The 27,536-nt window shown below is 41.7% G+C and overlaps 14 non-coding genes across 14 annotated transcripts; all 14 read left to right on the forward strand.

Annotated features, from left to right (window-relative positions):
- Nucleotides 1-1,150: 1,150 nt before the first annotated feature.
- LOC145442086 (U1 spliceosomal RNA) lies at nt 1,151-1,314 on the forward strand. Its single transcript, XR_013915939.1, has one exon. It is a non-coding gene; the product is annotated as a U1 spliceosomal RNA (small nuclear RNA).
- Nucleotides 1,315-3,055: 1,741 nt separating this feature from the next.
- On the forward strand, nt 3,056-3,219 carry LOC145442087 (U1 spliceosomal RNA). Its single transcript, XR_013915940.1, has one exon. It is a non-coding gene; the product is annotated as a U1 spliceosomal RNA (small nuclear RNA).
- Nucleotides 3,220-4,960: 1,741 nt separating this feature from the next.
- LOC145442088 (U1 spliceosomal RNA) lies at nt 4,961-5,124 on the forward strand. Its single transcript, XR_013915941.1, has one exon. It is a non-coding gene; the product is annotated as a U1 spliceosomal RNA (small nuclear RNA).
- Nucleotides 5,125-6,865: 1,741 nt separating this feature from the next.
- LOC145442089 (U1 spliceosomal RNA) lies at nt 6,866-7,029 on the forward strand. The gene has a single exon (XR_013915942.1). It is a non-coding gene; the product is annotated as a U1 spliceosomal RNA (small nuclear RNA).
- Nucleotides 7,030-8,770: 1,741 nt separating this feature from the next.
- LOC145442090 (U1 spliceosomal RNA) lies at nt 8,771-8,934 on the forward strand. Its single transcript, XR_013915943.1, has one exon. It is a non-coding gene; the product is annotated as a U1 spliceosomal RNA (small nuclear RNA).
- A 1,741-nt stretch (nt 8,935-10,675) lies between these two features.
- Nucleotides 10,676-10,839, forward strand: LOC145442091 (U1 spliceosomal RNA). Its single transcript, XR_013915944.1, has one exon. It is a non-coding gene; the product is annotated as a U1 spliceosomal RNA (small nuclear RNA).
- Nucleotides 10,840-12,580: 1,741 nt separating this feature from the next.
- Nucleotides 12,581-12,744, forward strand: LOC145442092 (U1 spliceosomal RNA). The gene has a single exon (XR_013915945.1). It is a non-coding gene; the product is annotated as a U1 spliceosomal RNA (small nuclear RNA).
- A 1,741-nt stretch (nt 12,745-14,485) lies between these two features.
- LOC145442093 (U1 spliceosomal RNA) lies at nt 14,486-14,649 on the forward strand. Its single transcript, XR_013915946.1, has one exon. It is a non-coding gene; the product is annotated as a U1 spliceosomal RNA (small nuclear RNA).
- A 1,741-nt stretch (nt 14,650-16,390) lies between these two features.
- Nucleotides 16,391-16,554, forward strand: LOC145442113 (U1 spliceosomal RNA). The gene has a single exon (XR_013915964.1). It is a non-coding gene; the product is annotated as a U1 spliceosomal RNA (small nuclear RNA).
- A 1,948-nt stretch (nt 16,555-18,502) lies between these two features.
- LOC145442101 (U1 spliceosomal RNA) lies at nt 18,503-18,666 on the forward strand. The gene has a single exon (XR_013915953.1). It is a non-coding gene; the product is annotated as a U1 spliceosomal RNA (small nuclear RNA).
- A 1,737-nt stretch (nt 18,667-20,403) lies between these two features.
- On the forward strand, nt 20,404-20,567 carry LOC145442094 (U1 spliceosomal RNA). Its single transcript, XR_013915947.1, has one exon. It is a non-coding gene; the product is annotated as a U1 spliceosomal RNA (small nuclear RNA).
- Nucleotides 20,568-22,515: 1,948 nt separating this feature from the next.
- On the forward strand, nt 22,516-22,679 carry LOC145442108 (U1 spliceosomal RNA). Its single transcript, XR_013915960.1, has one exon. It is a non-coding gene; the product is annotated as a U1 spliceosomal RNA (small nuclear RNA).
- Nucleotides 22,680-24,416: 1,737 nt separating this feature from the next.
- Nucleotides 24,417-24,580, forward strand: LOC145442098 (U1 spliceosomal RNA). Its single transcript, XR_013915950.1, has one exon. It is a non-coding gene; the product is annotated as a U1 spliceosomal RNA (small nuclear RNA).
- A 1,741-nt stretch (nt 24,581-26,321) lies between these two features.
- On the forward strand, nt 26,322-26,485 carry LOC145442096 (U1 spliceosomal RNA). Its single transcript, XR_013915948.1, has one exon. It is a non-coding gene; the product is annotated as a U1 spliceosomal RNA (small nuclear RNA).
- The last annotated feature ends 1,051 nt before the right edge of the window (nt 26,486-27,536 follow it).

The raw sequence follows: 27,536 nt of genomic DNA on the forward strand, positions 1-27,536 counted from the left end.
AAATACACCACATGTAGGTAGTCAGAGAATGCTGATGCTTATTCAACCAATCATGAAATTGATATAGTTGTCTGATGTAGCAAAATCTAGCAGGTGTACGGATTCAATCTTAATTTCGTTTGTTTATTGTATCATAAATACCAAATCAGTGCGATTGGGGTATTAATGGGGTAATATCGGTAGCAAGTATAGAAACCCGTTTTACACTCTGCTCAATATCAACGTAGCAATACACAGACGCCAAATACATTGTCTGTCTGGCCTGAAACGTTAAGGAGTAAGCTTAAATTCCCTTGCAAGCGACGGAAGATATTAGTTTTGTGGGATTATCATATCATGTGGTAGTCCCAGTTGATACATTTGGCGACGTTTATAACGTCAATGAGCACTCCAGCATTGTGGCATTATGTGACCAGAGTCGTCACTGGGTATCGTGTACATTAATATAGGCTATCACTTCACTGAAATATAGGATTGGAATTAGCAATATGACGGCACGTGACGTCACGAGGTTCAGGTTCGTGTGAACGCGAACATGAATCTTTCAGAGGTTCACACCATCCCTAGTCTGAACTATACACCGTTGTAGTGTCTGTTTCTGGGAAAAGTTTTGCTACTCACGGTTAGTAAGCCTAATCCGTATATCGCTACGCTACTTTCTTCTCCAGCTAGCCCTCCTGAACCGATAGGTGATCATGATCATCCAGCTAGTACATTTTGCAATATCGATGTTCTTCATGTATTTTGATAAACGCGGGAATTGATGACAGCCAGACAAGAAATTAATCTACAACGTATCGTAGGCTTTCTCTGTAGGCCCCGCTTTTATATATGGAAAACTTTGCATTGCTATGTCTCGCTTCTGTAATCCTATACCAGCTCTCTATTGGCAAACTGGCAGGAGGACCATAAAAACGCAAGATATTGATTATCGCACATTTCAGCAAGGTACGGACAGTGGAATTTGCAATTGGAGGCCGTAATCAAATACCATCGACGACATCTTAATCCCATATGGTGTATACTGAGAGCCATTTCATTTTGTTTTGGCGATTCAAAGCGCACAGGGTGAATACTTCCGTGCTGCGTGCTCACCGCAATATTTATTTTGTTGTATTGAATCGGGTGCCACTAAATTTTCGAATATCTCATACTTACCTGACGAGGCAGTAAACCACGATCAAAGAGGTGGTTCTGCCCGGGCGAGGCCTAGCCATTGCACTTCGGCTCGGCTGACCTCGGCGATTACCCCAAATGTGGGTAACTCGGTCGTGTAATTTCTGGTAGTGGGGTCTGCGTTCGCGCTAACCCCTTTCATCCGCACCCGTACTACTTATTAGATCCATCACACTATACGGAAAAGAATTCACTTATAATGACACTCTCGTGACGACATTTACTAATGTATCCTCGTATAGCCGCCGATTTTAAATACACCAATTATTTAGTGTATTGATTTATGTTACTCCTCGAAATGAGCGTGGTCATACGACAACTTTTGAGGTGGCCTGTACCACGATTTGTTCTCATATACCTGTGATATAAGATTGGTGTCTGAACTAGGGACGGTGTCAACGTGAGGTTCACATTCGCGTTCTGCTGTGTGTGAACCTCAGAAATTTAAAGGTTCACGTTCACAAACGAACCTGAGTAGGTTCTGCACTGTGAACCTTTTTCATATATTACCATTTTCACTTTATTTTAACATCATTGGTTGAAATTTATTGCATTTCAACTGCGGGCTACTCTATCAATGGCGCACTAAACGAGCATGCACCTTGATAATCTCAAAATTTTTACTTGGTTTGTTACAAAAGTACGCTCGAAATATCCAGTTTACCGTTTGTGAATATTTAGTGAGTCTCTGCTGCGAGCTTGACCGGCAATCACACAACATCAAGAGTGAAATACACCACATGTAGGTAGTCAGAGAATGCTGATGCTTATTCAACCAATCATGAAATTGATATAGTTGTCTGATGTAGCAAAATCTAGCAGGTGTACGGATTCAATCTTAATTTCGTTTGTTTATTGTATCATAAATAGCAAATCAGTGCGATTGGGGTATTAATGGGGTAATATCGGTAGCAAGTATAGAAACCCGTTTTACACTCTGCTCAATATCAACGTAGCAATACACAGACGCCAAATACATTGTCTGTCTGGCCTGAAACGTTAAGGAGTAAGCTTAAATTCCCTTGCAAGCGACGGAAGATATTAGTTTTGTGGGATTATCATATCATGTGGTTGTCCCAGTTGATACATTTGGCGACGTTTATAACGTCAATGAGCACTCCAGCATTGTGGCATTATGTGACCAGAGTCGTCACTGGGTATCGTGTACATTAATATAGGCTATCACTTCACTGAAATATAGGATTGGAATTAGCAATATGACGGCACGTGACGTCACGAGGTTCAGGTTCGTGTGAACGCGAACATGAATCTTTCAGAGGTTCACACCATCCCTAGTCTGAACTATACACCGTTGTAGTGTCTGTTTCTGGGAAAAGTTTTGCTACTCACGGTTAGTAAGCCTAATCCGTATATCGCTACCCTACTTTCTTCTCCAGCTAGCCCTCCTGAACCGATAGGTGATCATGATCATCCAGCTAGTACATTTTGCAATATCGATGTTCTTCATGTATTTTGATAAACGCGGGAATTGATGACAGCCAGACAAGAAATTAATCTACAACGTATCGTAGGCTTTCTCTGTAGGCCCCGCTTTTATATATGGAAAACTTTGCATTGCTATGTCTCGCTTCTGTAATCCTATACCAGCTCTCTATTGGCAAACTGGCAGGAGGACCATAAAAACGCAAGATATTGATTATCGCACATTTCAGCAAGGTACGGACAGTGGAATTTGCAATTGGAGGCCGTAATCAAATACCATCGACGACATCTTAATCCCATATGGTGTATACTGAGAGCCATTTCATTTTGTTTTGGCGATTCAAAGCGCACAGGGTGAATACTTCCGTGCTGCGTGCTCACCGCAATATTTATTTTGTTGTATTGAATCGGGTGCCACTAAATTTTCGAATATCTCATACTTACCTGACGAGGCAGTAAACCACGATCAAAGAGGTGGTTCTGCCCGGGCGAGGCCTAGCCATTGCACTTCGGCTCGGCTGACCTCGGCGATTACCCCAAATGTGGGTAACTCGGTCGTGTAATTTCTGGTAGTGGGGTCTGCGTTCGCGCTAACCCCTTTCATCCGCACCCGTACTACTTATTAGATCCATCACACTATACGGAAAAGAATTCACTTATAATGACACTCTCGTGACGACATTTACTAATGTATCCTCGTATAGCCGCCGATTTTAAATACACCAATTATTTAGTGTATTGATTTATGTTACTCCTCGAAATGAGCGTGGTCATACGACAACTTTTGAGGTGGCATGTACCACGATTTGTTCTCATATACCTGTGATATAAGATTGGTGTCTGAACTAGGGACGGTGTCAACGTGAGGTTCACATTCGCGTTCTGCTGTGTGTGAACCTCAGAAATTTAAAGGTTCACGTTCACAAACGAACCTGAGTAGGTTCTGCACTGTGAACCTTTTTCATATATTACCATTTTCACTTTATTTTAACATCATTGGTTGAAATTTATTGCATTTCAACTGCGGGCTACTCTATCAATGGCGCACTAAACGAGCATGCACCTTGATAATCTCAAAATTTTTACTTGGTTTGTTACAAAAGTACGCTCGAAATATCCAGTTTACCGTTTGTGAATATTTAGTGAGTCTCTGCTGCGAGCTTGACCGGCAATCACACAACATCAAGAGTGAAATACACCACATGTAGGTAGTCAGAGAATGCTGATGCTTATTCAACCAATCATGAAATTGATATAGTTGTCTGATGTAGCAAAATCTAGCAGGTGTACGGATTCAATCTTAATTTCGTTTGTTTATTGTATCATAAATAGCAAATCAGTGCGATTGGGGTATTAATGGGGTAATATCGGTAGCAAGTATAGAAACCCGTTTTACACTCTGCTCAATATCAACGTAGCAATACACAGACGCCAAATACATTGTCTGTCTGGCCTGAAACGTTAAGGAGTAAGCTTAAATTCCCTTGCAAGCGACGGAAGATATTAGTTTTGTGGGATTATCATATCATGTGGTAGTCCCAGTTGATACATTTGGCGACGTTTATAACGTCAATGAGCACTCCAGCATTGTGGCATTATGTGACCAGAGTCGTCACTGGGTATCGTGTACATTAATATAGGCTATCACTTCACTGAAATATAGGATTGGAATTAGCAATATGACGGCACGTGACGTCACGAGGTTCAGGTTCGTGTGAACGCGAACATGAATCTTTCAGAGGTTCACACCATCCCTAGTCTGAACTATACACCGTTGTAGTGTCTGTTTCTGGGAAAAGTTTTGCTACTCACGGTTAGTAAGCCTAATCCGTATATCGCTACCCTACTTTCTTCTCCAGCTAGCCCTCCTGAACCGATAGGTGATCATGATCATCCAGCTAGTACATTTTGCAATATCGATGTTCTTCATGTATTTTGATAAACGCGGGAATTGATGACAGCCAGACAAGAAATTAATCTACAACGTATCGTAGGCTTTCTCTGTAGGCCCCGCTTTTATATATGGAAAACTTTGCATTGCTATGTCTCGCTTCTGTAATCCTATACCAGCTCTCTATTGGCAAACTGGCAGGAGGACCATAAAAACGCAAGATATTGATTATCGCACATTTCAGCAAGGTACGGACAGTGGAATTTGCAATTGGAGGCCGTAATCAAATACCATCGACGACATCTTAATCCCATATGGTGTATACTGAGAGCCATTTCATTTTGTTTTGGCGATTCAAAGCGCACAGGGTGAATACTTCCGTGCTGCGTGCTCACCGCAATATTTATTTTGTTGTATTGAATCGGGTGCCACTAAATTTTCGAATATCTCATACTTACCTGACGAGGCAGTAAACCACGATCAAAGAGGTGGTTCTGCCCGGGCGAGGCCTAGCCATTGCACTTCGGCTCGGCTGACCTCGGCGATTACCCCAAATGTGGGTAACTCGGTCGTGTAATTTCTGGTAGTGGGGTCTGCGTTCGCGCTAACCCCTTTCATCCGCACCCGTACTACTTATTAGATCCATCACACTATACGGAAAAGAATTCACTTATAATGACACTCTCGTGACGACATTTACTAATGTATCCTCGTATAGCCGCCGATTTTAAATACACCAATTATTTAGTGTATTGATTTATGTTACTCCTCGAAATGAGCGTGGTCATACGACAACTTTTGAGGTGGCATGTACCACGATTTGTTCTCATATACCTGTGATATAAGATTGGTGTCTGAACTAGGGACGGTGTCAACGTGAGGTTCACATTCGCGTTCTGCTGTGTGTGAACCTCAGAAATTTAAAGGTTCACGTTCACAAACGAACCTGAGTAGGTTCTGCACTGTGAACCTTTTTCATATATTACCATTTTCACTTTATTTTAACATCATTGGTTGAAATTTATTGCATTTCAACTGCGGGCTACTCTATCAATGGCGCACTAAACGAGCATGCACCTTGATAATCTCAAAATTTTTACTTGGTTTGTTACAAAAGTACGCTCGAAATATCCAGTTTACCGTTTGTGAATATTTAGTGAGTCTCTGCTGCGAGCTTGACCGGCAATCACACAACATCAAGAGTGAAATACACCACATGTAGGTAGTCAGAGAATGCTGATGCTTATTCAACCAATCATGAAATTGATATAGTTGTCTGATGTAGCAAAATCTAGCAGGTGTACGGATTCAATCTTAATTTCGTTTGTTTATTGTATCATAAATAGCAAATCAGTGCGATTGGGGTATTAATGGGGTAATATCGGTAGCAAGTATAGAAACCCGTTTTACACTCTGCTCAATATCAACGTAGCAATACACAGACGCCAAATACATTGTCTGTCTGGCCTGAAACGTTAAGGAGTAAGCTTAAATTCCCTTGCAAGCGACGGAAGATATTAGTTTTGTGGGATTATCATATCATGTGGTAGTCCCAGTTGATACATTTGGCGACGTTTATAACGTCAATGAGCACTCCAGCATTGTGGCATTATGTGACCAGAGTCGTCACTGGGTATCGTGTACATTAATATAGGCTATCACTTCACTGAAATATAGGATTGGAATTAGCAATATGACGGCACGTGACGTCACGAGGTTCAGGTTCGTGTGAACGCGAACATGAATCTTTCAGAGGTTCACACCATCCCTAGTCTGAACTATACACCGTTGTAGTGTCTGTTTCTGGGAAAAGTTTTGCTACTCACGGTTAGTAAGCCTAATCCGTATATCGCTACCCTACTTTCTTCTCCAGCTAGCCCTCCTGAACCGATAGGTGATCATGATCATCCAGCTAGTACATTTTGCAATATCGATGTTCTTCATGTATTTTGATAAACGCGGGAATTGATGACAGCCAGACAAGAAATTAATCTACAACGTATCGTAGGCTTTCTCTGTAGGCCCCGCTTTTATATATGGAAAACTTTGCATTGCTATGTCTCGCTTCTGTAATCCTATACCAGCTCTCTATTGGCAAACTGGCAGGAGGACCATAAAAACGCAAGATATTGATTATCGCACATTTCAGCAAGGTACGGACAGTGGAATTTGCAATTGGAGGCCGTAATCAAATACCATCGACGACATCTTAATCCCATATGGTGTATACTGAGAGCCATTTCATTTTGTTTTGGCGATTCAAAGCGCACAGGGTGAATACTTCCGTGCTGCGTGCTCACCGCAATATTTATTTTGTTGTATTGAATCGGGTGCCACTAAATTTTCGAATATCTCATACTTACCTGACGAGGCAGTAAACCACGATCAAAGAGGTGGTTCTGCCCGGGCGAGGCCTAGCCATTGCACTTCGGCTCGGCTGACCTCGGCGATTACCCCAAATGTGGGTAACTCGGTCGTGTAATTTCTGGTAGTGGGGTCTGCGTTCGCGCTAACCCCTTTCATCCGCACCCGTACTACTTATTAGATCCATCACACTATACGGAAAAGAATTCACTTATAATGACACTCTCGTGACGACATTTACTAATGTATCCTCGTATAGCCGCCGATTTTAAATACACCAATTATTTAGTGTATTGATTTATGTTACTCCTCGAAATGAGCGTGGTCATACGACAACTTTTGAGGTGGCATGTACCACGATTTGTTCTCATATACCTGTGATATAAGATTGGTGTCTGAACTAGGGACGGTGTCAACGTGAGGTTCACATTCGCGTTCTGCTGTGTGTGAACCTCAGAAATTTAAAGGTTCACGTTCACAAACGAACCTGAGTAGGTTCTGCACTGTGAACCTTTTTCATATATTACCATTTTCACTTTATTTTAACATCATTGGTTGAAATTTATTGCATTTCAACTGCGGGCTACTCTATCAATGGCGCACTAAACGAGCATGCACCTTGATAATCTCAAAATTTTTACTTGGTTTGTTACAAAAGTACGCTCGAAATATCCAGTTTACCGTTTGTGAATATTTAGTGAGTCTCTGCTGCGAGCTTGACCGGCAATCACACAACATCAAGAGTGAAATACACCACATGTAGGTAGTCAGAGAATGCTGATGCTTATTCAACCAATCATGAAATTGATATAGTTGTCTGATGTAGCAAAATCTAGCAGGTGTACGGATTCAATCTTAATTTCGTTTGTTTATTGTATCATAAATAGCAAATCAGTGCGATTGGGGTATTAATGGGGTAATATCGGTAGCAAGTATAGAAACCCGTTTTACACTCTGCTCAATATCAACGTAGCAATACACAGACGCCAAATACATTGTCTGTCTGGCCTGAAACGTTAAGGAGTAAGCTTAAATTCCCTTGCAAGCGACGGAAGATATTAGTTTTGTGGGATTATCATATCATGTGGTAGTCCCAGTTGATACATTTGGCGACGTTTATAACGTCAATGAGCACTCCAGCATTGTGGCATTATGTGACCAGAGTCGTCACTGGGTATCGTGTACATTAATATAGGCTATCACTTCACTGAAATATAGGATTGGAATTAGCAATATGACGGCACGTGACGTCACGAGGTTCAGGTTCGTGTGAACGCGAACATGAATCTTTCAGAGGTTCACACCATCCCTAGTCTGAACTATACACCGTTGTAGTGTCTGTTTCTGGGAAAAGTTTTGCTACTCACGGTTAGTAAGCCTAATCCGTATATCGCTACCCTACTTTCTTCTCCAGCTAGCCCTCCTGAACCGATAGGTGATCATGATCATCCAGCTAGTACATTTTGCAATATCGATGTTCTTCATGTATTTTGATAAACGCGGGAATTGATGACAGCCAGACAAGAAATTAATCTACAACGTATCGTAGGCTTTCTCTGTAGGCCCCGCTTTTATATATGGAAAACTTTGCATTGCTATGTCTCGCTTCTGTAATCCTATACCAGCTCTCTATTGGCAAACTGGCAGGAGGACCATAAAAACGCAAGATATTGATTATCGCACATTTCAGCAAGGTACGGACAGTGGAATTTGCAATTGGAGGCCGTAATCAAATACCATCGACGACATCTTAATCCCATATGGTGTATACTGAGAGCCATTTCATTTTGTTTTGGCGATTCAAAGCGCACAGGGTGAATACTTCCGTGCTGCGTGCTCACCGCAATATTTATTTTGTTGTATTGAATCGGGTGCCACTAAATTTTCGAATATCTCATACTTACCTGACGAGGCAGTAAACCACGATCAAAGAGGTGGTTCTGCCCGGGCGAGGCCTAGCCATTGCACTTCGGCTCGGCTGACCTCGGCGATTACCCCAAATGTGGGTAACTCGGTCGTGTAATTTCTGGTAGTGGGGTCTGCGTTCGCGCTAACCCCTTTCATCCGCACCCGTACTACTTATTAGATCCATCACACTATACGGAAAAGAATTCACTTATAATGACACTCTCGTGACGACATTTACTAATGTATCCTCGTATAGCCGCCGATTTTAAATACACCAATTATTTAGTGTATTGATTTATGTTACTCCTCGAAATGAGCGTGGTCATACGACAACTTTTGAGGTGGCATGTACCACGATTTGTTCTCATATACCTGTGATATAAGATTGGTGTCTGAACTAGGGACGGTGTCAACGTGAGGTTCACATTCGCGTTCTGCTGTGTGTGAACCTCAGAAATTTAAAGGTTCACGTTCACAAACGAACCTGAGTAGGTTCTGCACTGTGAACCTTTTTCATATATTACCATTTTCACTTTATTTTAACATCATTGGTTGAAATTTATTGCATTTCAACTGCGGGCTACTCTATCAATGGCGCACTAAACGAGCATGCACCTTGATAATCTCAAAATTTTTACTTGGTTTGTTACAAAAGTACGCTCGAAATATCCAGTTTACCGTTTGTGAATATTTAGTGAGTCTCTGCTGCGAGCTTGACCGGCAATCACACAACATCAAGAGTGAAATACACCACATGTAGGTAGTCAGAGAATGCTGATGCTTATTCAACCAATCATGAAATTGATATAGTTGTCTGATGTAGCAAAATCTAGCAGGTGTACGGATTCAATCTTAATTTCGTTTGTTTATTGTATCATAAATAGCAAATCAGTGCGATTGGGGTATTAATGGGGTAATATCGGTAGCAAGTATAGAAACCCGTTTTACACTCTGCTCAATATCAACGTAGCAATACACAGACGCCAAATACATTGTCTGTCTGGCCTGAAACGTTAAGGAGTAAGCTTAAATTCCCTTGCAAGCGACGGAAGATATTAGTTTTGTGGGATTATCATATCATGTGGTAGTCCCAGTTGATACATTTGGCGACGTTTATAACGTCAATGAGCACTCCAGCATTGTGGCATTATGTGACCAGAGTCGTCACTGGGTATCGTGTACATTAATATAGGCTATCACTTCACTGAAATATAGGATTGGAATTAGCAATATGACGGCACGTGACGTCACGAGGTTCAGGTTCGTGTGAACGCGAACATGAATCTTTCAGAGGTTCACACCATCCCTAGTCTGAACTATACACCGTTGTAGTGTCTGTTTCTGGGAAAAGTTTTGCTACTCACGGTTAGTAAGCCTAATCCGTATATCGCTACCCTACTTTCTTCTCCAGCTAGCCCTCCTGAACCGATAGGTGATCATGATCATCCAGCTAGTACATTTTGCAATATCGATGTTCTTCATGTATTTTGATAAACGCGGGAATTGATGACAGCCAGACAAGAAATTAATCTACAACGTATCGTAGGCTTTCTCTGTAGGCCCCGCTTTTATATATGGAAAACTTTGCATTGCTATGTCTCGCTTCTGTAATCCTATACCAGCTCTCTATTGGCAAACTGGCAGGAGGACCATAAAAACGCAAGATATTGATTATCGCACATTTCAGCAAGGTACGGACAGTGGAATTTGCAATTGGAGGCCGTAATCAAATACCATCGACGACATCTTAATCCCATATGGTGTATACTGAGAGCCATTTCATTTTGTTTTGGCGATTCAAAGCGCACAGGGTGAATACTTCCGTGCTGCGTGCTCACCGCAATATTTATTTTGTTGTATTGAATCGGGTGCCACTAAATTTTCGAATATCTCATACTTACCTGACGAGGCAGTAAACCACGATCAAAGAGGTGGTTCTGCCCGGGCGAGGCCTAGCCATTGCACTTCGGCTCGGCTGACCTCGGCGATTACCCCAAATGTGGGTAACTCGGTCGTGTAATTTCTGGTAGTGGGGTCTGCGTTCGCGCTAACCCCTTTCATCCGCACCCGTACTACTTATTAGATCCATCACACTATACGGAAAAGAATTCACTTATAATGACACTCTCGTGACGACATTTACTAATGTATCCTCGTATAGCCGCCGATTTTAAATACACCAATTATTTAGTGTATTGATTTATGTTACTCCTCGAAATGAGCGTGGTCATACAACAACTTTTGAGGTGGCCTGTACCACGATTTGTTCTCATATACCTGTGATATAAGATTGGTGTCTGAACTAGGGACGGTGTCAACGTGAGGTTCACGTTCGCGTTCTGCTGTGTGTGAACCTCAGAAATTTAAAGGTTCACGTTCACAAACGAACCTGAGTAGGTTCTGCACTGTGAACCTTTTTCATATATTACCATTTTCACTTTATTTTAACATCATTGGTTGAAATTTATTGCATTTCAACTGCGGGCTACTCTATCAATGGCGCACTAAACGAGCATGCTCCTTGATAATCTCAAAATTTTTACTTGGTTTGTTACAAAAGTACGCTCGAAATATCCAGTTTACCGTTTGTGAATATTTAGTGAGTCTCTGCTGCGAGCTTGACCGGCAATCACACAACATCAAGAGTGAAATACACCACATGTAGGTAGTCAGAGAATGCTGATGCTTATTCAACCAATCATGAAATTGATATAGTTGTCTGATGTAGCAAAATCTAGCAGGTGTACGGATTCAATCTTAATTTCGTTTGTTTATTGTATCATAAATACCAAATCAGTGCGATTGGGGTATTAATGGGGTAATATCGGTAGCAAGTATAGAAACCCGTTTTACACTCTGCTCAATATCAACGTAGCAATACACAGACGCCAAATACATTGTCTGTCTGGCCTGAAACGTTAAGGAGTAAGCTTAAATTCCCTTGCAAGCGACGGAAGATATTAGTTTTGTGGGATTATCATATCATGTGGTAGTCCCAGTTGATACATTTGGCGACGTTTATAACGTCAATGAGCACTCCAGCATTGTGGCATTATGTGACCAGAGTCGTCACTGGGTATCGTGTACATTAATATAGGCTATCACTTCACTGAAATATAGGATTGGAATTAGCAATATGACGGCACGTGACGTCACGAGGTTCAGGTTCGTGTGAACGCGAACATGAATCTTTCAGAGGTTCACACCATCCCTAGTCTGAACTATACACCGTTGTAGTGTCTGTTTCTGGGAAGAGTTTTGCTACTCACGGTTAGTAAGCCAAATCCGTATATCGCTACCCTACTTTCTTCTCCAGCTAGCCCTCCTGAACCGATAGGTGATCATGATCATCCAGCTAGGACATTTTGCAATATCGATGTTCTTCATGTATTTTGATAAACGCGGGAATTGATGACAGCCAGACAAGAAATTAATCTACAACGTATCGTAGGCTTTCTCTGTAGGCCCCGCTTTTATATATGGAAAACTTTGCATTGCTATGTCTCGCTTCTGTAATCCTATACCAGCTCTCTATTGGCAAACTGGCAGGAGGACCATAAAAACGCAAGATATTGATTATCGCACATTTCAGCAAGGTACGGACAGTGGAATTTGCAATTGGAGGCCGTAATCAAATACCATCGACGACATCTTAATCCCATATGGTGTATACTGAGAGCCATTTCATTTTGTTTTGGCGATTCAAAGCGCACAGGGTGAATACTTCCGTGCTGCGTGCTCACCGCAATATTTATTTTGTTGTATTGAATCGGGTGCCACTAAATTTTCGAATATCTCATACTTACCTGACGAGGCAGTAAACCACGATCAAAGAGGTGGTTCTGCCCGGGCGAGGCCTAGCCATTGCACTTCGGCTCGGCTGACCTCGGCGATTACCCCAAATGTGGGTAACTCGGTCGTGTAATTTCTGGTAGTGGGGTCTGCGTTCGCGCTAACCCCTTTCATCCGCACCCGTACTACTTATTAGATCCATCACACTATACGGAAAAGAATTCACTTATAATGACACTCTCGTGACGACATTTACTAATGTATCCTCGTATAGCCGCCGATTTTAAATACACCAATTATTTAGTGTATTGATTTATGTTACTCCTCGAAATGAGCGTGGTCATACGACAACTTTTGAGGTGACCTGTACCACGATTTGTTCTCATATACCTGTGATATAAGATTGGTGTCTGAACTAGGGACGGTGTCAACGTGAGGTTCACATTCGCGTTCTGCTGTGTGTGAACCTCAGAAATTTAAAGGTTCACGTTCACAAACGAACCTGAGTAGGTTCTGCACTGTGAACCTTTTTCATATATTACCATTTTCACTTTATTTTAACATCATTGGTTGAAATTTATTGCATTTCAACTGCGGGCTACTCTATCAATGGCGCACTAAACGAGCATGCACCTTGATAATCTCAAAATTTTTACTTGGTTTGTTACAAAAGTACGCTCGAAATATCCAGTTTACCGTTTGTGAATATTTAGTGAGTCTCTGCTGCGAGCTTGACCGGCAATCACACAACATCAAGAGTGAAATACACCACATGTAGGTAGTCAGAGAATGCTGATGCTTATTCAACCAATCATGAAATTGATATAGTTGTCTGATGTAGCAAAATCTAGCAGGTGTACGGATTCAATCTTAATTTCGTTTGTTTATTGTATCATAAATAGCAAATCAGTGCGATTGGGGTATTAATGGGGTAATATCGGTAGCAAGTATAGAAACCCGTTTTACACTCTGCTCAATATCAACGTAGCAATACACAGACGCCAAATACATTGTCTGTCTGGCCTGAAACGTTAAGGAGTAAGCTTAAATTCCCTTGCAAGCGACGGAAGATATTAGTTTTGTGGGATTATCATATCATGTGGTAGTCCCAGTTGATACATTTGGCGACGTTTATAACGTCAATGAGCACTCCAGCATTGTGGCATTATGTGACCAGAGTCGCCACTGGGTATCGTGTACATTAATATAGGCTATCACTTCACTGAAATATAGGATTGGAATTAGCAATATGACGGCACGTGACGTCACGAGGTTCAGGTTCGTGTGAACGCGAACATGAATCTTTCAGAGGTTCACACCATCCCTAGTCTGAACTATACACCGTTGTAGTGTCTGTTTCTGGGAAAAGTTTTGCTACTCACGGTTAGTAAGCCTAATCCGTATATCGCTACCCTACTTTCTTCTCCAGCTAGCCCTCCTGAACCGATAGGTGATCATGATCATCCAGCTAGTACATTTTGCAATATCGATGTTCTTCATGTATTTTGATAAACGCGGGAATTGATGACAGCCAGACAAGAAATTAATCTACAACGTATCGTAGGCTTTCTCTGTAGGCCCCGCTTTTATATATGGAAAACTTTGCATTGCTATGTCTCGCTTCTGTAATCCTATACCAGCTCTCTATTGGCAAACTGGCAGGAGGACCATAAAAACGCAAGATATTGATTATCGCACATTTCAGCAAGGTAAGGACAGTGGAATTTGCAATTGGAGGCCGTAATCAAATACCATCGACGACATCTTAATCCCATATGGTGTATACTGAGAGCCATTTCATTTTGTTTTGGCGATTCAAAGCGCACAGGGTGAATACTTCCGTGCTGCGTGCTCACCGCAATATTTATTTTGTTGTATTGAATCGGGTGCCACTAAATTTTCGAATATCTCATACTTACCTGACGAGGCAGTAAACCACGATCAAAGAGGTGGTTCTGCCCGGGCGAGGCCTAGCCATTGCACTTCGGCTCGGCTGACCTCGGCGATTACCCCAAATGTGGGTAACTCGGTCGTGTAATTTCTGGTAGTGGGGTCTGCGTTCGCGCTAACCCCTTTCATCCGCACCCGTACTACTTATTAGATCCATCGCACTATACGGAAAAGAATTCACTTATAATGACACTCTCGTGACGACATTTACTAATGTATCCTCGTATAGCCGCCGATTTTAAATACACCAATTATTTAGTGTATTGATTTATGTTACTCCTCGAAATGAGCGTGGTCATACGACAACTTTTGAGGTGGCCTGTACCACGATTTGTTCTCATATACCTGTGATATAAGATTGGTGTCTGAACTAGGGACGGTGTCAACGTGAGGTTCACATTCGCGTTCTGCTGTGTGTGAACCTCAGAAATTTAAAGGTTCACGTTCACAAACGAACCTGAGTAGGTTCTGCACTGTGAACCTTTTTCATATATTACCATTTTCACTTTATTTTAACATCATTGGTTGAAATTTATTGCATTTCAAGTGCGGGCTACTCTATCAATGGCGCACTAAACGAGCATGCACCTTGATAATCTCAAAATTTTTACTTGGTTTGTTACAAAAGTACGCTCGAAATATCCAGTTTACCGTTTGTGAATATTTAGTGAGTCTCTGCTGCGAGCTTGACCGGCAATCACACAACATCAAGAGTGAAATACACCACATGTAGGTAGTCAGAGAATGCTGATGCTTATTCAACCAATCATGAAATTGATATAGTTGTCTGATGTAGCAAAATCTAGCAGGTGTACGGATTCAATCTTAATTTCGTTTGTTTATTGTATCATAAATAGCAAATCAGTGCGATTGGGGTATTAATGGGGTAATATCGGTAGCAAGTATAGAAACCCGTTTTACACTCTGCTCAATATCAACGTAGCAATACACAGACGCCAAATACATTGTCTGTCTGGCCTGAAACGTTAAGGAGTAAGCTTAAATTCCCTTGCAAGCGACGGAAGATATTAGTTTTGTGGGATTATCATATCATGTGGTAGTCCCAGTTGATACATTTGGCGACGTTTATAACGTCAATGAGCACTCCAGCATTGTGGCATTATGTGACCAGAGTCGTCACTGGGTATCGTGTACATTAATATAGGCTATCACTTCACTGAAATATAGGATTGGAATTAGCAATATGACGGCACGTGACGTCACGAGGTTCAGATTCGTGTGAACGCGAACATGAATCTTTCAGAGGTTCACACCATCCCTAGTCTGAACTATACACCGTTGTAGTGTCTGTTTCTGGGAAAAGTTTTGCTACTCACGGTTAGTAAGCCTAATCCGTATATCGCTACCCTACTTTCTTCTCCAGCTAGCCCTCCTGAACCGATAGGTGATCATGATCATCCAGCTAGGACATTTTGCAATATCGATGTTCTTCATGTATTTTGATAAACGCGGGAATTGATGACAGCCAGACAAGAAATTAATCTACAACGTATCGTAGGCTTTCTCTGTAGGCCCCGCTTTTATATATGGAAAACTTTGCATTGCTATGTCTCGCTTCTGTAATCCTATACCAGCTCTCTATTGGCAAACTGGCAGGAGGACCATAAAAACGCAAGATATTGATTATCGCACATTTCAGCAAGGTACGGACAGTGGAATTTGCAATTGGACGCCGTAATCAAATACCATCGACGACATCTTAATCCCATATGGTGTATACTGAGAGCCATTTCATTTTGTTTTGGCGATTCAAAGCGCATAGGGTGAATACTTCCGTGCTGCGTGCTCACCGCAATATTTATTTTGTTGTATTGAATCGGGTGCCACTAAATTTTCGAATATCTCATACTTACCTGACGAGGCAGTAAACCACGATCAAAAAGGTGGTTCTGCCCGGGCGAGGCCTAGCCATTGCACTTCGGCTCGGCTGACCTCGGCGATTACCCCAAATGTGGGTAACTCGGTTGTGTAATTTCTGGTAGTGGGGTCTGCGTTCGCGCTAACCCCTTTCATCCGCACCCGTACTACTTATTAGATCCATCACACAATACGGAAAAGAATTCACTTATAATGACACTCTCGTGACGACATTTACTAATGTATCCTCGTATAGCCGCCGATTTTAAATACACCAATTATTTAGTGTATTGATTTATGTTACTCCTCGAAATGAGCGTGGTCATACAACAACTTTTGAGGTGGCCTGTACCACGATTTGTTCTCATATACCTGTGATATAAGATTGGTGTCTGAACTAGGGACGGTGTCAACGTGAGGTTCACGTTCGCGTTCTGCTGTGTGTGAACCTCAGAAATTTAAAGGTTCACGTTCACAAACGAACCTGAGTAGGTTCTGCACTGTGAACCTTTTTCATATATTACCATTTTCACTTTATTTTAACATCATTGGTTGAAATTTATTGCATTTCAACTGCGGGCTACTCTATCAATGGCGCACTAAACGAGCATGCTCCTTGATAATCTCAAAATTTTTACTTGGTTTGTTACAAAAGTACGCTCGAAATATCCAGTTTACCGTTTGTGAATATTTAGTGAGTCTCTGCTGCGAGCTTGACCGGCAATCACACAACATCAAGAGTGAAATACACCACATGTAGGTAGTCAGAGAATGCTGATGCTTATTCAACCAATCATGAAATTGATATAGTTGTCTGATGTAGCAAAATCTAGCAGGTGTACGGATTCAATCTTAATTTCGTTTGTTTATTGTATCATAAATACCAAATCAGTGCGATTGGGGTATTAATGGGGTAATATCGGTAGCAAGTATAGAAACCCGTTTTACACTCTGCTCAATATCAACGTAGCAATACACAGACGCCAAATACATTGTCTGTCTGGCCTGAAACGTTAAGGAGTAAGCTTAAATTCCCTTGCAAGCGACGGAAGATATTAGTTTTGTGGGATTATCATATCATGTGGTAGTCCCAGTTGATACATTTGGCGACGTTTATAACGTCAATGAGCACTCCAGCATTGTGGCATTATGTGACCAGAGTCGTCACTGGGTATCGTGTACATTAATATAGGCTATCACTTCACTGAAATATAGGATTGGAATTAGCAATATGACGGCACGTGACGTCACGAGGTTCAGGTTCGTGTGAACGCGAACATGAATCTTTCAGAGGTTCACACCATCCCTAGTCTGAACTATACACCGTTGTAGTGTCTGTTTCTGGGAAGAGTTTTGCTACTCACGGTTAGTAAGCCAAATCCGTATATCGCTACCCTACTTTCTTCTCCAGCTAGCCCTCCTGAACCGATAGGTGATCATGATCATCCAGCTAGGACATTTTGCAATATCGATGTTCTTCATGTATTTTGATAAACGCGGGAATTGATGACAGCCAGACAAGAAATTAATCTACAACGTATCGTAGGCTTTCTCTGTAGGCCCCGCTTTTATATATGGAAAACTTTGCATTGCTATGTCTCGCTTCTGTAATCCTATACCAGCTCTCTATTGGCAAACTGGCAGGAGGACCATAAAAACGCAAGATATTGATTATCGCACATTTCAGCAAGGTACGGACAGTGGAATTTGCAATTGGAGGCCGTAATCAAATACCATCGACGACATCTTAATCCCATATGGTGTATACTGAAAGCCATTTCATTTTGTTTTGGCGATTCAAAGCGCACAGGGTGAATACTTCCGACCAGCTCTCTATTGGCAAACTGGCAGGAGGACCATAAAAACGCAAGATATTGATTATCGCACATTTCAGCAAGGTACGGACAGTGGAATTTGCAATTGGAGGCCGTAATCAAATACCATCGACGACATCCTAATCCCATATGGTGTATACTGAGAGCCATTTCATTTTATTTTGGCGATTCAAAGCGCACAGGGTGTATACTTCCGTACTGCGTGCTCACCGCAATATTTATTTTGTTGTATTGAATCGGGTGCCACTAAATTTTCGAATAACTCATACTTACCTGACAAGGCAGTAAACCACGATCAGAAAGGTGGTTCTGCCCGGGCGAGGCCTAGCCATTGCACTTCGGCTCGGCTGACCTCGGCGATTACCCCAAATGTGGGTAACTCGGTCGTGTAATTTCTGGTAGTGGGGTCTGCGTTCGCGCTAACCCCTTTCATCCGCACCCATACTACTTATTAGATCCATCACACTATACGGAAAAGAATTCACTTATAATGAGACTCTCGTGACGACATTTACTAATGTATCCTCGTATAGCCGCCGATTTTAAATACACCAATTATTTAGTGTATTGATTTATGTTACTCCTCGAAATGAGCGTGGTCATACGACAACTTTTGAGGTGGCCTGTACCACGATTTGTTCTCATATACCTGTGATATAAGATTGGTGTCTGAACTAGGGACGGTGTCAACGTGAGGTTCACGTTCGCGTTCTGCTGTGTGTGAACCTCAGAAATTTAAAGGTTCACGTTCACAAACGAACCTGAGTAGGTTCTGCACTGTGAACCTTTTTCATATATCACCTTTTTCACTTTATTTTAACATCATTGGTTGAAATTTATTGCATTTCAACTGCGGGCTACTCTATCAATGGCGCACTAAACGAGCATGCACCTTGATAATCTCAAAATTTTTACTTGGTTTGTTACAAAAGTACGCTCGAAATATCCAGTTTACCGTTTGTGAATATTTAGTGAGTCTCTGCTGCGAGCTTGACCGGCAATCACACAACATCAAGAGTGAAATACACCACATGTAGGTAGTCAGAGAATGCTGATGCTTATTCAACCAATCATGAAATTGATATAGTTGTCTGATGTAGCAAAATCTAGCAGGCGTACGGATTCAATCTTAATTTCGTTTGTTTATTGTATCATAAATAGCAAATCAGTGCGATTGGGGTATTAATGGGGTAATATCGGTAGCAAGTATAGAAACCCGTTTTACACTCTGCTCAATATCACCGTAGCAATACACAGACACCAAATACATTGTCTGTCTGGCCTGAAACGTTAAAAAGTAAGCTTATATTCCCTTGCAAGCGACGGAAGATATTAGTTTTGTGGGATTATCATATCATGTGGTTGTCCCAGTTGATACATTTGGCGACATTTATAACGTCAATGAGTACTCCAGCATTGTGGCATTATGTGACCAGAGTAGTCACTGACTATCGTGTACATTAATATAGGCTATCACTTCACTGAAATATGGGGGTTGGAATTAGCAATATGACGTCACGTGACGTCACGAGGTTCAGGTTCGTGTGAACGCGAACCTGAATCTTTCAGAGGTTCACACCATCCCTAGTCTGAACTATACACCGTTGTAGTGTCTGTTTCTGGGAAAAGTTTTGCTACTCACGGTTAGTAGGCCTAATCCGTATATCGCTACCCTACTTTCTTCTCCAGCTAGCCCTCCTGAACCGATAGGTGATCATCTAGCTAGGACATTTTGCAATATCGATGTTCTTCATGTCTTTTGATAAACGCGGGAATTGATGACAGCCAGACAAGAAATTAATCCACAACGTTTCGTAGGTTTTCTCTGTAGGCCCCGCTTTTATATATGTGAAAACTTTGCATTGCTATGTCTCGCTTCTGTAATCCTATACCAGCTCTCTATTGGCAAACTGGCAGGAGGACCATAAAAACGCAAGATATTGATTATCGCACATTTCAGCAAGGTACGGACAGTGGAATTTGCAATTGGAGGCCGTAATCAAATACCATCGACGACATCTTAATCCCATATGGTGTATACTGAGAGCCATTTCATTTTGTTTTGGCGATTCAAAGCGCACAGGGTGAATACTTCCGTGCTGCGTGCTCACCGCAATATTTATTTTGTTGTATTGAATCGGGTGCCACTAAATTTTCGAATATCTCATACTTACCTGACGAGGCAGTAAACCACGATCAAAGAGGTGGTTCTGCCCGGGCGAGGCCTAGCCATTGCACTTCGGCTCGGCTGACCTCGGCGATTACCCCAAATGTGGGTAACTCGGTCGTGTAATTTCTGGTAGTGGGGTCTGCGTTCGCGCTAACCCCTTTCATCCGCACCCGTACTACTTATTAGATCCATCACACTATACGGAAAAGAATTCACTTATAATGACACTCTCGTGACGACATTTACTAATGTATCCTCGTATAGCCGCCGATTTTAAATACACCAATTATTTAGTGTATTGATTTATGTTACTCCTCGAAATGAGCGTGGTCATACGACAACTTTTGAGGTGGCCTGTACCACGATTTGTTCTCATATACCTGTGATATAAGATTGGTGTCTGAACTAGGGACGGTGTCAACGTGAGGTTCACATTCGCGTTCTGCTGTGTGTGAACCTCAGAAATTTAAAGGTTCACGTTCACAAACGAACCTGAGTAGGTTCTGCACTGTGAACCTTTTTCATATATTACCATTTTCACTTTATTTTAACATCATTGGTTGAAATTTATTGCATTTCAACTGCGGGCTACTCTATCAATGGCGCACTAAACGAGCATGCACCTTGATAATCTCAAAATTTTTACTTGGTTTGTTACAAAAGTACGCTCGAAATATCCAGTTTACCGTTTGTGAATATTTAGTGAGTCTCTGCTGCGAGCTTGACCGGCAATCACACAACATCAAGAGTGAAATACACCACATGTAGGTAGTCAGAGAATGCTGATGCTTATTCAACCAATCATGAAATTGATATAGTTGTCTGATGTAGCAAAATCTAGCAGGTGTACGGATTCAATCTTAATTTCGTTTGTTTATTGTATCATAAATAGCAAATCAGTGCGATTGGGGTATTAATGGGGTAATATCGGTAGCAAGTATAGAAACCCGTTTTACACTCTGCTCAATATCAACGTAGCAATACACAGACGCCAAATACATTGTCTGTCTGGCCTGAAACGTTAAGGAGTAAGCTTAAATTCCCTTGCAAGCGACGGAAGATATTAGTTTTGTGGGATTATCATATCATGTGGTAGTCCCAGTTGATACATTTGGCGACGTTTATAACGTCAATGAGCACTCCAGCATTGTGGCATTATGTGACCAGAGTCGTCACTGGGTATCGTGTACATTAATATAGGCTATCACTTCACTGAAATATAGGATTGGAATTAGCAATATGACGGCACGTGACGTCACGAGGTTCAGGTTCGTGTGAACGCGAACATGAATCTTTCAGAGGTTCACACCATCCCTAGTCTGAACTATACACCGTTGTAGTGTCTGTTTCTGGGAAAAGTTTTGCTACTCACGGTTAGTAAGCCTAATCCGTATATCGCTACCCTACTTTCTTCTCCAGCTAGCCCTCCTGAACCGATAGGTGATCATGATCATCCAGCTAGGACATTTTGCAATATCGATGTTCTTCATGTATTTTGATAAACGCGGGAATTGATGACAGCCAGACAAGAAATTAATCTACAACGTATCGTAGGCTTTCTCTGTAGGCCCCGCTTTTATATATGGAAAACTTTGCATTGCTATGTCTCGCTTCTGTAATCCTATACCAGCTCTCTATTGGCAAACTGGCAGGAGGACCATAAAAACGCAAGATATTGATTATCGCACATTTCAGCAAGGTACGGACAGTGGAATTTGCAATTGGACGCCGTAATCAAATACCATCGACGACATCTTAATCCCATATGGTGTATACTGAGAGCCATTTCATTTTGTTTTGGCGATTCAAAGCGCACAGGGTGAATACTTCCGACCAGCTCTCTATTGGCAAACTGGCAGGAGGACCACAAAAACGCAAGATATTGATTATCGCACATTTCAGCAAGGTACGGACAGTGGAATTTGCAATTGGAGGCCGTAATCAAATACCATCGACGACATCCTAATCCCATATGGTGTATACTGAGAGCCATTTCATTTTATTTTGGCGATTCAAAGCGCACAGGGTGTATACTTCCGTACTGCGTGCTCACCGCAATATTTATTTTGTTGTATTGAATCGGGTGCCACTAAATTTTCGAATAACTCATACTTACCTGACGAGGCAGTAAACCACGATCAGAAAGGTGGTTCTGCCCGGGCGAGGCCTAGCCATTGCACTTCGGCTCGGCTGACCTCGGCGATTACCCCAAATGTGGGTAACTCGGTCGTGTAATTTCTGGTAGTGGGGTCTGCGTTCGCGCTAACCCCTTTCATCCGCACCCATACTACTTATTAGATCCATCACACTATACGGAAAAGAATTCACTTATAATGAGACTCTCGTGACGACATTTACTAATGTATCCTCGTATAGCCGCCGATTTTAAATACACCAATTATTTAGTGTATTGATTTATGTTACTCCTCGAAATGAGCGTGGTCATACGACAACTTTTGAGGTGGCCTGTACCACGATTTGTTCTCATATACCTGTGATATAAGATTGGTGTCTGAACTAGGGACGGTGTCAACGTGAGGTTCACGTTCGCGTTCTGCTGTGTGTGAACCTCAGAAATTTAAAGGTTCACGTTCACAAACGAACCTGAGTAGGTTCTGCACTGTGAACCTTTTTCATATATCACCTTTTTCACTTTATTTTAACATCATTGGTTGAAATTTATTGCATTTCAACTGCGGGCTACTCTATCAATGGCGCACTAAACGAGCATGCACCTTGATAATCTCAAAATTTTTACTTGGTTTGTTACAAAAGTACGCTCGAAATATCCAGTTTACCGTTTGTGAATATTTAGTGAGTCTCTGCTGCGAGCTTGACCGGCAATCACACAACATCAAGAGTGAAATACACCACATGTAGGTAGTCAGAGAATGCTGATGCTTATTCAACCAATCATGAAATTGATATAGTTGTCTGATGTAGCAAAATCTAGCAGGCGTACGGATTCAATCTTAATTTCGTTTGTTTATTGTATCATAAATACCAAATCAGTGCGATTGGGGTATTAATGGGGTAATATCGGTAGCAAGTATAGAAACCCGTTTTACACTCTGCTCAATATCAACGTAGCAATACACAGACACCAAATACATTGTCTGTCTGGCCTGAAACGTTAAAAAGTAAGCTTATATTCCCTTGCAAGCGACGGAAGATATTAGTTTTGTGGGATTATCATATCATGTGGTTGTCCCAGTTGATACATTTGGCGACATTTATAACGTCAATGAGTACTCCAGCATTGTGGCATTATGTGACCAGAGTAGTCACTGACTATCGTGTACATTAATATAGGCTATCACTTCACTGAAATATGGGGGTTGGAATTAGCAATATGACGTCACGTGACGTCACGAGGTTCAGGTTCGTGTGAACGCGAACCTGAATCTTTCAGAGGTTCACACCATCCCTAGTCTGAACTATACACCGTTGTAGTGTCTGTTTCTGGGAAAAGTTTTGCTACTCACGGTTAGTAGGCCTAATCCGTATATCGCTACCCTACTTTCTTCTCCAGCTAGCCCTCCTGAACCGATAGGTGATCATCTAGCTAGGACATTTTGCAATATCGATGTTCTTCATGTCTTTTGATAAACGCGGGAATTGATGACAGCCAGACAAGAAATTAATCCACAACGTATCGTAGGTTTTCTCTGTAGGCCCCGCTTTTATATATGTGAAAACTTTGCATTGCTATGTCTCGCTTCTGTAATCCTATACCAGCTCTCTATTGGCAAACTGGCAGGAGGACCATAAAAACGCAAGATATTGATTATCGCACATTTCAGCAAGGTACGGACAGTGGAATTTGCAATTGGAGGCCGTAATCAAATACCATCGACGACATCTTAATCCCATATGGTGTATACTGAGAGCCATTTCATTTTGTTTTGGCGATTCAAAGCGCACAGGGTGAATACTTCCGTACTGCGTGCTCACCGCAATATTTATTTTGTTGTATTGAATCGGGTGCCACTAAATTTTCGAATAACTCATACTTACCTGACGAGGCAGTAAACCACGATCAAAAAGGTGGTTCTGCCCAGGCGAGGCCTAGCCATTGCACTTCGGCTCGGCTGACCTCGGCGATTACCCCAAATGTGGGTAACTCGGTCGTGTAATTTCTGGTAGTGGGGTCTGCGTTCGCGCTAACCCCTTTCATCCGCACCCATACTACTTATTAGATCCATCACAGTATACGGAAAAGAATTCACTTATAATGACACTCTCGTGACGACATTTACTAATGTATCCTCGTATAGCCGCCGATTTTAAATAAACCAATTATTTAGTGTATTGATTTATGATACTCCTCGAAATGAGCGTGGTCATACGACAACTTTTGAGGTGGCCTGTACCACGATTTGTTCTCATATACCTGTGATATAAGATTGGTGTCTGAACTAGGGACGGTGTCAACGTGAGGTTCACGTTCGCGTTCTGCTGTGTGTGAACCTCAGACATTTAAAGGTTCACGTTCACAAACGAACCTGAGTAGGTTCTGCACTGTGAACCTTTTTCATATATTACCATTTTCACTTTATTTTAACATCATTGGTTGAAATTTATTGCATTTCAACTGCGGGCTACTCTATCAATGGCGCAATAAACGAGCATGCACCTTGATAATCTAAAAATTTTTACTTGGTTTGTTACAAAAGTACGCTCGAAATATCCAGTTTACCGTTTGTGAATATTTAGTGAGTCTCTGCTGCGAGCTTGACCGGCAGTCACACAACATCAAGAGTGAAATACACCACATGTAGGTAGTCAGAGAATGCTGATGCTTATTCAACCAATCATGAAATTGATATAGTTGTCTGATGTAGCAAAATCTAGCAGGTGTACGGATTCAATCTTAATTTCGTTTGTTTATTGTATCATAAATACCAAATCAGTGCGATTGGGGTATTAATGGGGTAATATCGGTAGCAAGTATAGAAACCCGTTTTACACTCTGCTCAATATCAACGTAGCAATACACAGACGCCAAATACATTGTCTGTCTGGCCTGAAACGTTAAGGAGTAAGCTTAAATTCCCTTGCAAGCGACGGAAGATATTAGTTTTGTGGGATTATCATATCATGTGGTAGTCCCAGTTGATACATTTGGCGACGTTTATAACGTCAATGAGCACTCCAGCATTGTGGCATTATGTGACCAGAGTCGTCACTGGGTATCGTGTACATTAATATAGGCTATCACTTCACTGAAATATAGGATTGGAATTAGCAATATGACGGCACGTGACGTCACGAGGTTCAGGTTCGTGTGAACGCGAACATGAATCTTTCAGAGGTTCACACCATCCCTAGTCTGAACTATACACCGTTGTAGTGTCTGTTTCTGGGAAAAGTTTTGCTACTCACGGTTAGTAAGCCAAATCCGTATATCGCTACCCTACTTTCTTCTCCAGCTAGCCCTCCTGAACCGATAGGTGATCATGATCATCCAGCTAGGACATTTTGCAATATCGATGTTCTTCATGTATTTTGATAAACGCGGGAATTGATGACAGCCAGACAAGAAATTAATCTACAACGTATCGTAGGCTTTCTCTGTAGGCCCCGCTTTTATATATGGAAAACTTTGCATTGCTATGTCTCGCTTCTGTAATCCTATACCAGCTCTCTATTGGCAAACTGGCAGGAGGACCATAAAAACGCAAGATATTGATTATCGCACATTTCAGCAAGGTACGGACAGTGGAATTTGCAATTGGAGGCCGTAATCAAATACCATCGACGACATCCTAATCTCATATGGTGTATACTGAGAGCCATTTCATTTTATTTTGGCGATTCAAAGCGCACAGGGTGAATACTTCCGTACTGCGTGCTCACCGCAATATTTATTTTGTTGTATTGAATCGGGTGCCACTAAATTTTCGAATAACTCATACTTACCTGACGAGGCAGTACACCACGATCAGAAAGGTGGTTCTGCCCGGGCGAGGCCTAGCCATTGCACTTCGGCTCGGCTGACCTCGGCGGTTACCCCAAATGTGGGTAACTCGGTCGTGTAATTTCTGGTAGTGGGGTCTGCGTTCGCGCTAACCCCTTTCATCCGCACCCATACTACTTATTAGATCCATCACACTATACGGAAAAGAATTCACTTATAATGAGACTCTCGTGACGACATTTACTAATGTATCCTCGTATAGCCGCCGATTTTAAATACACCAATTATTTAGTGTATTGATTTATGTTACTCCTCGAAATGAGCGTGGTCATACGACAACTTTTGAGGTGGCCTGTACCACGATTTGTTCTCATATACCTGTGATATAAGATTGGTGTCTGAACTAGGGACGGTGTCAACGTGAGGTTCACGTTCGCGTTCTGCTGTGTGTGAACCTCAGAAATTTAAAGGTTCACGTTCACAAACGAACCTGAGTAGGTTCTGCACTGTGAACCTTTTTCATATATCACCTTTTTCACTTTATTTTAACATCATTGGTTGAAATTTATTGCATTTCAACTGCGGGCTACTCTATCAATGGCGCACTAAACGAGCATGCACCTTGATAATCTCAAAATTTTTACTTGGTTTGTTACAAAAGTACGCTCGAAATATCCAGTTTACCGTTTGTGAATATTTAGTGAGTCTCTGCTGCGAGCTTGACCGGCAGTCACACAACATCAAGAGTGAAATACACCACATGTAGGTAGTCAGAGAATGCTGATGCTTATTCAACCAATCATGAAATTGATATAGTTGTCTGATGTAGCAAAATCTAGCAGGCGTACGGATTCAATCTTAATTTCGTTTGTTTATTGTATCATAAATACCAAATCAGTGCGATTGGGGTATTAATGGGGTAATATCGGTAGCAAGTATAGAAACCCGTTTTACACTCTGCTCAATATCAACGTAGCAATACACAGACACCAAATACATTGTCTGTCTGGCCTGAAACGTTAAAAAGTAAGCTTATATTCCCTTGCAAGCGACGGAAGATATTAGTTTTGTGGGATTATCATATCATGTGGTTGTCCCAGTTGATACATTTGGCGACATTTATAACGTCAATGAGTACTCCAGCATTGTGGCATTATGTGACCAGAGTAGTCACTGACTATCGTGTACATTAATATAGGCTATCACTTC

Source organism: Botryllus schlosseri, chromosome 6 (assembly GCF_051294905.1).
Source record: "Botryllus schlosseri isolate E-star chromosome 6, Bs_hap1, whole genome shotgun sequence".
In the NCBI taxonomy this organism is placed as follows: domain Eukaryota; kingdom Metazoa; phylum Chordata; class Ascidiacea; order Stolidobranchia; family Styelidae; genus Botryllus; species Botryllus schlosseri.